The 10,384-nt window shown below is 36.2% G+C and overlaps 2 pseudogenes; one reads left to right on the forward strand and one right to left on the reverse strand.

The window, feature by feature from the left end:
• Positions 1–126: 126 nt before the first annotated feature.
• On the reverse strand, positions 127–2,848 carry LOC114289210 (uncharacterized; annotated as a pseudogene).
• Positions 2,849–4,388: 1,540 nt separating this feature from the next.
• Positions 4,389–6,823, forward strand: LOC114272287 (uncharacterized; annotated as a pseudogene).
• Positions 6,824–10,384: the final 3,561 nt, after the last annotated feature.

Consider the following 10,384-nt stretch of genomic DNA (forward strand, 5'->3'; position numbering starts at 1 on the left):
TTATGAAGCAACAAAGATTAAAATTCTTTATATATTAACACCATGATATAACAAAAAGTGTGTTACAAAATGACTATATCTTGTCTCTTTTACTGTAAAACTAACAAAAAGGCACATAATTTCCTATCAAAGTTGTGCTCGACGATGCTTTAGAGAATAGAAATCATCTATAATCATTTCTGAGCTAAAATTTTCTGCGATTTCTTTCTCAATGTAAACAACCAAACAATCTGTAAGAAATTCATCTTCCATTTTGTTGCGAAGGCTAGTTTTTACAATATTCATTGCTGAAAATGCCCTTTCTGTAGTAGCGGTTGAAACAGGAAGTGTCAATATGAGAACAATCAATCTATGAACCAAATGGTAAGTTTTTGACTTTCCCGTTTCAACTAACCCCCAGCATAGTTCAGAAATTGTGGAGAGGTTTTGTAAATCCGGATGATGAGGCACATCAAGCTCAAAGTGTTGCAACTGAAATTTCAAATGAATTCTTTCTTGCTCTGTGAAATCTTGAGGATAGAATTTCTCAACAAGAGTGCAAATATCATCAATTTTTAATGAATTATATGCACTCTTAGGATCCAAACTTGAGCTAAGATTAAGGAGCTCCATTGCTTGCTCACTAAACCGATGATTTAGTTCCTGTAACTGAGAGTCGATTGCAACAGTAAAGATATTTATTCGATAGTGATGCTCGATTGTTATATGTGATTTTGTTGATTACAAGGTGGACCTCGACTCGCACTGTATCGAGCACTCATGTCAGGTATTTCAATCTCATATCGTTCACAAAATAATTTTACTTCCCCAACGAGACTGTCTCAACCATCTTCTCTCAACTTTTGAATAAGTGCTTTTGTAGTTGCAACTAAATGCATAGCATTTGAGATGTCTTGGGTTTTTTGCTGCAAAGCTTGACAAAGAATATCAGTTCTACCCATAATTTCCCTCATTAAATGCATAATAAAAACAAACTCAAAGGATGAAATCATATCATACGCTGCATCGGCATCCCCACGTTGAGAATAAGTGGATCCATCCTTGATTACGTCTTTAAGAACTATACAAGTTGCCCCAAACATCTTTATTAAACTATATATTGATTTAAAATGTGAGCTCCATCTAGTATCTCCAGCTTGTTGCAAAGTGCCAATTTGATTTGCCCCTCTTCCAATCTCAAGTTCATCAATGGAAATCAAGTGTACAAGTTCAGTAGCTTGAGCTTCATGTAGTTCATCATTACGCTTGCAAGATGCACCAACAATATTAACAATGAAAGTTAACTTAGAAAAGAACTTATGAACTGGGATTACCTCTCTTGATGCCGCAACTAGTGCTAATTGTAGTCGATGAGCCCAACAATGTACATAATATGCATAGGGGCATTCATTTAGAAATAAAGCCTGTAATCCATTCCACTCGCCACGCATATTACTAGCATCATCATATCCTTGTCCACGAATGTTTTGAACATCAAGACTATTTCTACAAAGGACATTAGCTATTTCCAACTTAAGAGTCAAGGAAGTAGTATCTTTAACATGTATAAGATCGAAGAAACGCTCCCTTACAAAACCATCTTGGTCAACAAATCTCAAAACAATAACCATTTGCTCCTTTTTGGACTCATCTCGAGCTTCATCTACAATTATGCAAAACTTCGAATCCCCAAGTTCTTCACGAATCTTATTTCGCACCATACTTGATAAAATATGTAAGATTTCTTTTTGGATGGTTGGCGAAATATATTTGGCATTTTTAGGGGCATTGAAGACAGCATCAGCAACTTTTTCATTGTATGTGGCTAAAAACTTTATCAACTCAAGAAAGTTACCTCGATTTTTTGAATTGGGACGTTCATTATGGCCTCTAAAAGCACAACCTTGAGAAGTTAGCCAACAAACACTGTCTATTGACGCCTTTAGTCGCAAACGATTATTCATAATCTGTTCAGAAGATTGCCTATCCATAACCTTATCAATATGTTGGGATTGTTTCATCAAAATATCACAACATTTCACGGCATTATTATGAGTTGAACACGGATCCTTACGCATATGGCATAGAAAGGCACAATTAATTCCATCATTCACTTTCTTCCAATTTCAAAATCCATCAATAGTGAATGCATTAGCTCCAAGCCGACCAGTTGGTTTTTTACTAAAAAGATAGCATGGTAGGCAATATGCAGCATCTTTTGAAGGAGAGTACTCTAACCAATGAAATATATTGAACCAAGATGATTGAAATCGACGAGGATGATTTATAGACCCAGACGAAGGATATTTTGAAAGAAGAAACTAATATGGTCCTGCCTTGATATAAGCCCTTCGAGTTTCATCTTGTTGATTAGTTGGATAATCCCATATTTGAGGACGTATCCCAGGACCATGCTCTAAGGAAGAAGTGTCTACATCTTGACATTCAACTCATGGATTTTTTAAAGGATGTTGATCAGGAATTGAAGTCTCAATATTAGAGTTCAAGTTAGGCATATCAGATGTTGAATTATCAACACTCTTTCTTTTAAAGAATGTATCAATTGTTTTTAGCTTCCCCATGACATGAACACATTTAAGCTTCTGATAACCTGAAAATTTTATTTATACATTATTTTTTTTATGAATCTAAACTTTTGATAGCTTCAAATTTTATTTATATTACAAGCACATATCATCTTTAACAATATACAAAACATTAAATAAATTCAAACATAAAATATACAATTTATATAAACAGATTAAAATTAACAAACATAAAAACAGGGAGACTTACCTTCTATTGAGAAAAAAAGGAGAAATACTGATGATAGTGATAAGTGAGAACATGTCCAAAAGCTGGGAGTCATCTTCTCTACTAATCATAAGGAAAAAACCAAAATAAAAATGAATATCTCATTCTCTATTTATTAACTAAATATTTTAATTTTAAAATAAATTAATAAAAACAAAATGAGTTCATGAGTTATTGAATGTTACCTTTCTTTGTCAATTGCTTTCTAAAAGGTGGGTTTTGCCGTTAAGAGTTATTGGTTCTCCTAGTTCATAACAGAAAAAAAAAAAGAAGAGAAAACCATTTCAAATGAGAGCTTTATTTTTAATTTTTTTTTTGAACTGTTCTAATCTGAGATGTTTGCTTGTTTGTTAAAGCTCCAAACTTCCTCTACAAGCTTGACATCCCATCCCACCACGTGACTCACTTGTGAGTTGTAACTTGTATCACATGACTTTTATTTATTTTTTAGTTTTTTTTATTCACAGATATTTGTTTGTATCATTGGATGAGGTGGAGCCCAATCTTTGAAATGGGAGGGAAAGAAGACCAAAGGTGAATACAAACAAGGGGGGCCACTGTTAAGAGATTACATAAAAAATATATATTTAACATATATATATATATGTATGATTTTTGTTGACTTTGCAGGGGCCGGGACCCCCCCGACCCCCCCTTCCCTCCGCCACTGAATATGCTTCCAGCCCCACTCTCTCTCTATCCGAAGAGGTGGCAATCTACAGCAGAAGAAGAAGAAGAAGATCAACAAAAATCATACATATATATATGTTAAATATATATTTTTTATGTAATCTCTTAACAGTGGCCCCCCTTTTTTGTATTCACCTCTGGTCTTCTTTCCCTCCCATTTCAAAGATTGGACCCCACCTCATCCAATGATACAAACAAATATCTGTGAATAAAAAAAACTAAAAAACAAATAAAAGTCATGTGATACAAGTTACAACTCACAAGTGAGTCACGTGGTGGGATGGGATGTCAAGCTTGTAGAGGAAGTTTGGAGCTTTAACAAACAAGCAAACATCTCAGATTAGAACAGTTCAAAAAAAAAAATTAAAAATAAAGCTCTCATTTGAAATGGTTTTCTCTTCTTCTTTTTTTTTTCCTGTTATGAACTAGGAGAACCAATAACTCTTAACGGCAAAACCCACCTTTTAGAAAGCAATTGACAAAGAAAGGTAACATTCAATAACTCATGAACTCATTTTGTTTTTATTAATTTATTTTAAAATTAAAATATTTAGTTAATAAATAGAGAATGAGATATTCATTTTTATTTTGGTTTTTTCCTTATGATTAGTAGAGAAGATGACTCCCAGCTTTTGGACATGTTCTCACTTATCATTATCATCAGTATTTCTCCTTTTTTTCTCAATAGAAGGTAAGTCTCCCTGTTTTTATGTTTGTTAATTTTAGTCTGTTTATATAAATTGTATATTTTATGTTTGAATTTATTTAATGTTTTGTATATTGTTAAAGATGATATGTGCTTGTAATATAAATAAACTTTGAAGTTATCAAAAGTTTAGATTCATAAAAAAAATAATGTATAAATAAAATTTTCAGGTTATTAGAAGCTTAAATGTGTTCATGTCATGGGGAAGCTAAAAACAATTGATACATTCTTTAAAAGAAAGAGTGTTGATAATTCAACATCTGATGTGCCTAACTTGAACTCTAATATTGAGACTTCAATTCCTGATCAACATCCTTCAAAAAATCCACGAGTTGAATGTCAAGATGTAGACACTTCTTCCTTAGAGCGTGATCCTGGGATACGTCCTCAAATATGGGATTATCCAACTAATCAACAAGATGAAACTCGAAGGGCTTATATCAAGGCAGGACCATATCAGTTTCTTCTTTCAAAATATCCTCCGTCTGGGTCTATAAATCATCCTCGTCGATTTCAATAATCTTGGTTCAATATATTTCATTGGTTAGAGTACTCTCATTCAAAAGATGCTGCATATTGCCTACCATGCTATCTTTTTAGCAAAAATCCAACTGGTCGGCTTGGAGCTAATGCATTCACTATTGATGGATTTCAAAATTGGAAGAAAGTGAATGATGGAATTAATTGTGCCTTTCTATGCCATATGCGTAAGGATCCGTGTTCAACTCATAATAATGCCGTGAAATGTTGTGATATTTTGATGAAGAAATCCCAACATATTGATAAGGTTTTGGATAGGCAATCTTCTGAACAGATTATGAATAATCGTTTGCGACTAAAGGCGTCAATAGACAGTGTTCGTTGGCTAACTTCTCAAGGTTGTGCTTTTAGAGGCCATGACGAACGTCCCAATTCAAAAAATCGAGGTAACTTTCTTGAGTTGATAAAGTTTTTAGCCACATACAATGAAAAAGTTGTTGATGTTGTCTTCAATGCCCCTAAAAATGCCAAATATACTTCGCCAACCATCCAAAAAGAAATCTTACATATTTTATCAAGTATGGTGCGAAATAAGATTCGTGAAGAACTTGAGGATTCGAAGTTTTGCATAATTGTAGATGAAGCTCGAGATGAGTCCAAAAAGGAGCAAATGGTTATTGTTTTGAGATTTGTTGACCAAGATGGTTTTGTAAGGGAGCGTTTCTTCGATCTTGTACATGTTAAAGATACTACTTCCTTGACTCTTAAGTTGGAAATAGCTAATGTCCTTTGTAGAAATAGTCTTGATGTTCAAAACATTCGTGGACAAGGATATGATGGTGCTAGTAATATGCGTGGCGAGTGGAATGGATTACAGGCTTTATTTCTAAATGAATGCCCCTATGCATATTATGTACATTGTTGGGCTCATCGACTACAATTAGCACTAGTTGCGGCATCAAGAGAGGTAATCCCAGTTCATAAGTTCTTTTCTAAGTTAACTTTCATTGCTAATATTGTTGGTGCATCTTGCAAGTGTAATGATGAACTACATGAAGCTCAAGCTACTGAAATTGCACACTTGATTTCCATTGATGAACTTGAGACTGGCAGAGGGGCAAATCAAATTGGCACTTTGCAACGAGCTGGAGATACTAGATGGAGCTCACATTTTAAATCAATATGTAGTTTAATAAAGATGTTTGGGGCAACTTGTACAGTTCTTAAAAACGTAGTCAAGGATGGATCCACTTATTCTCAACGTGGGGATGCCGATGCAGCGTATGATATGATTTCATCCTTTGAGTTTGTTTTTATTATGCATTTAATGAGGGAAATTATGGGTAGAACTGATATTCTTTGTCAAGCTTTGCAGCAAAAAACCCAAGACATCTCAAATGCTATGCATTTAGTTGCAACTACAAAAGCACTTATTCAAAAGTTGAGAGAAGATGGTTGGGACAGTCTCGTTGGGGAAGTAAAATTATTTTGTGAACGATATGAGATTGAAATACCTGACATGAGTGCTCGATACAGTGCGAGTCGAGGTCCACCTCGTAATCAACAAAATCACATATAACAATCGAGCATCACTATCGAATAGATATCTTTACTGTTGCAATCGACTCTCAGTTACAGGAACTAAATCATCGGTTTAGTGAGCAAGCAATGGAGCTCCTTAATCTTAGCTCAAGTTTGGATCCTAAGAGTGCATATAATTCATTAAAAATTGATGATATTTGCACTCTTGTTGAGAAATTCTATCCTCAAGATTTCACAGAGCAAGAAAGAATTCATTTGAAATTTCAGTTGCAACACTTTGAGCTTGATGTGCCTCATTATCCGGATTTACAAAATCTCTCCACAATTTCTAAACTATGTTGGGGGTTAGTTGAAACGGGAAAGTCAAAAACATACCATTTGGTTCATAGATTGATTCTTCTCATATTGACACTTCCTGTTTCAACCGCTACTACAGAAAGGGCATTTTCAGCAATGAATATTGTAAAAACTAGCCTTCGCAACAAAATGGAAGATGAATTTCTTACAGATTGTTTGGTTGTTTATATTGAGAAAGAAATCGCAGAAAATTTTAGCTCAGAAATGATTATAGATGATTTCTATTCTCTAAAGCATCGTCGAGCACAACTTTGATAGGAAATTATGTGCCTTTTTGTTAGTTTTACAGTAAAGGAGACAAGATATAGTCATTTTGTAACACACTTTTTGTTATATCATGGTGTTAATATATAAAGAATTTTAATCTTTGTTGCTTCATAAATGGTTATAGCTAGTGTATATTTATTTATTTATTTATTATTTAAGTCCACATTTATAATATTAATTTGGCCCCCCCAATTAAGAAATCCTACCTCCGCCCCTAAGCATATTGATAGATAGAGCTACTAAATATGGTAAATTACGCAAATCACCCATGTGGTATATTAAAAATACAGATAACACCCTTATATTTTTTAAAATTACACTAACATCCATTGTTTTAACGCTCGGTTTAGTTAGGATGAAAATGGTGGAAAGTGAATGAAATGAAAAAAAATTAAGGTTCCATTTGGTAGAGCTTTCTAACTTTAATTTCCCCTTTGATTTGAGTGTGGTGTTCGTTTACAATTTTCAAAAATTGATTTCACTCCCACTTTTGCAAACGCGTCTACTCGGTGTAACACACGCCCGCGGAGGGACCCCGCTACTACAGTTCGGACTCGCGATTTTTGTTGTCGCGGTTCTTAATCTGAACCAAAGAGTCCAAATCTGGCAAATCGTTTTGAGAGAAAAAGATTTTGAAAGAAGTGCCAAACGTGGACTGCTTTGCCAGATACAGAGTCGCCACCTAAATATTTTTAAAATGGGAAAATTTAGGAAACCCTGACTCGGTGCCGAAGGCCACATGTCCGTCATCACCGGAGTTGTCTCGGCTCGGGAGCTTGGGTACGATCGGGGAAGGTCAGCTATGAGCACCCCCTCTCGCCCGGTCAAAAGACCGGCCTCTACTAACCGTGATATTCTGTTTTGAAAATGTTTATGTGTTCTTACCCCATTTATTAGCCTAGAATTACTATGTTATGCGCACAGCAAACAAGTATAGACTAGATTGCCTAACTTGGGAATAAACATTGCATATCCGTTTGCTTTGGAAATACTTTAGATTTTGCTACTCGTAAGTAGGCTAAAACACGGATTTCAATGAGTTTTTCTAACTCAAACAATCCAACCTCCATCCACAGGCATCCAAACAGTTTAACACATAAGCATTTAGCCGCATGGCAAGCATATTGTCATGTTAACATTCACACACATGCGAGATGCTAAAGCATAAATACTTACATCGTACTCCGTGCCAAAACAGTAAACTAGTTAGCAAAACGTGCGTGTCCTAGTTCATATTAAATTGCCTAATGCAACACATACAAGATGCAATTTAGATAGGCTCGGTTAACCTAAGCATGGCATATGTAATGCGATCAATTATCACATATTCGATTTGTAAATTGAAGTACAAATGCAGTTAGCGTGATGTACCGAGCCTAATGCATGCAGTACAAATGCATGAATGCACGCATGCATAACATAAGGTATGCTAAATTAAACATGCCCTAATCTACCATCGTAAGCAGGTAAATAAAAGGGAAGAAAGACGTGAGGTTGGAAGACATACACACACTCACGCACACTTATTACAGATTTGCCCTCGCTCGGAGGGCCCAAATAAATATTATAGTCCCAAATAATAAATAAATAAAATTATTACAGAATTTCTAATTAATTAAAAGAAAGGATGCAAAAGAAAGAAGAGGGTGGCCACAGCCTCTGCCTCGGGATGCGCAGATGATGCATGCTCGGAACTTGGCTCGCCCGAAAAACCCGTACCGTACCCCTGCCACCTCTGTTTGTACTGCCTTGTCTCTCTGAAAATTGCCAAAGTCCTGGAGCAAGTTCCTTACACACTGCAGAGCACCACCGGCCAGACAGAATTCCCACCGGCACTCTACAATTTCCACCGGCTGTTATTGGACTCATCGGCACTTCAGTGATTGCCGGTCGGCACTAAATTCTGCCGGTCGGCAGAAACTTCCTGCAGAAGACAGTTTTGACAGCAAACAGAGAACAGGCAGTGCATGGCATGGGGTTTTCAGGCACATGTGAGCATGATCATGCTTCCTATCATGCTTTGAACTCAAGGAAGCATGATCTTCAATCCTCGAGCCATCAATGGTGCATGATAGCCCAAGGGATCAAATTTGCCACTTAATGTAAAGATGCATGCAACATACAAATGAGATCCGAAGCCTTATCATGTCGAAGTCAAAGGCTCCGGTGACCGAGAATCAAGGTACATTACATCACTTGAAGTATGAATGTCCCTTGATCCCCACACTTGGTTTGACACCCCAAACCAAGTAATGCAATACATGTTATGCAAACATGGCTCAAATGCAACATGACACCAATCATGCAAGACATAGCAAATGTTATGCAACTGCCATGACAAATATGCAATGCTAAGCATGCAAGGTGCAAAATGTGATGCAAACATGGACCAATTTTACAATGGGATTAATATACTACAAGGCTTAATGAAGTAACCATGCAACAAACATGAAACAAGCATGCAATGGGGCCTAGAACCATAAAGGGGCAGACCTTAAACCACCCCAAAACAGCGGCCAAAAGTGCCTAAAAGGGTGGACAAAAAAAAAACTGTGCCAACAAGCAATCCAATGGTCCCAAGGCTAAGGCATAAAAAGAAGGCATTTCACCCCCACCAACATGACTACTCATGGCATGACTAAGACAAGTAAAGACAGACCTTTTACATGCAAAATGGGACTCCAAAGCCTCCTAACATGGCAGCTAAAATGACTCCAAAGGAGTGTATGCACCAAGGCTCAAATGTAGGCATAAAAGGGCACACCCTCAAGACACAAAAGAGATCATAAATGCAAGCATGCAAACATGATTTAGGGACTGAAATAGGATCCTAAATGATGCCAAATCATAAGGATGGTCAAACTACACATGCCAGAGGTCAAGATGTTCAAAGCTTACAAGCCAAAACACAAAAAGATGACATCAAACAAGACAAGCATGATTGAAATGGATGTCCAACAGACCTTAAACGTGGTAAAACAATGCCAAAATCTTCATGGAACTAAGCCAACACATGCAAGAATCATGGCCTAATCATGAGATGCATTTCTAAGCTAAAGGGAGCAATGCAAAGCAAGTACTACAAGCATACAAGGAGGCACAAATCCAGCCAAAAACAGAGGTTACATATGACCTAAAACATCCAAAAATCTTCTGAAATAAGGCTCAAGATCATCAAACATACATGCTAACTTTTTAGGCCAAAATGTAAGGAAACAAGACAATGAAGGGAGAGGGGTGTCCCTCCCCTATGCAAGACTTCAAACCACTTTTTTTAATATTGAAAATCAACTGGTTTTTAGTGATGAAAAGACCAACACACTCAAGCAAACAAGGCCTCTCAAAAGAGGCACAAAAGAGGTCAAATAAAGCCTAATGAGGTGAGTTAGCACTCAAACCACAAAATAACCTTAATGAAAGTTCTAAAGCATGAGAATACAAGCCTTTTTCATGTTATACACAAAAGCTAAATCAACAAGAAAGATAGGTAAAAGACTATTGCAAGTTTGGGGAATATAAAGCAAGATGCTCACCCTTGAAGAACCTTTG

Source organism: Camellia sinensis, chromosome 6, assembly GCF_055761805.1.
Source record: "Camellia sinensis isolate YWXY chromosome 6, ASM5576180v1, whole genome shotgun sequence".
Lineage (NCBI taxonomy): Eukaryota > Viridiplantae > Streptophyta > Magnoliopsida > Ericales > Theaceae > Camellia > Camellia sinensis.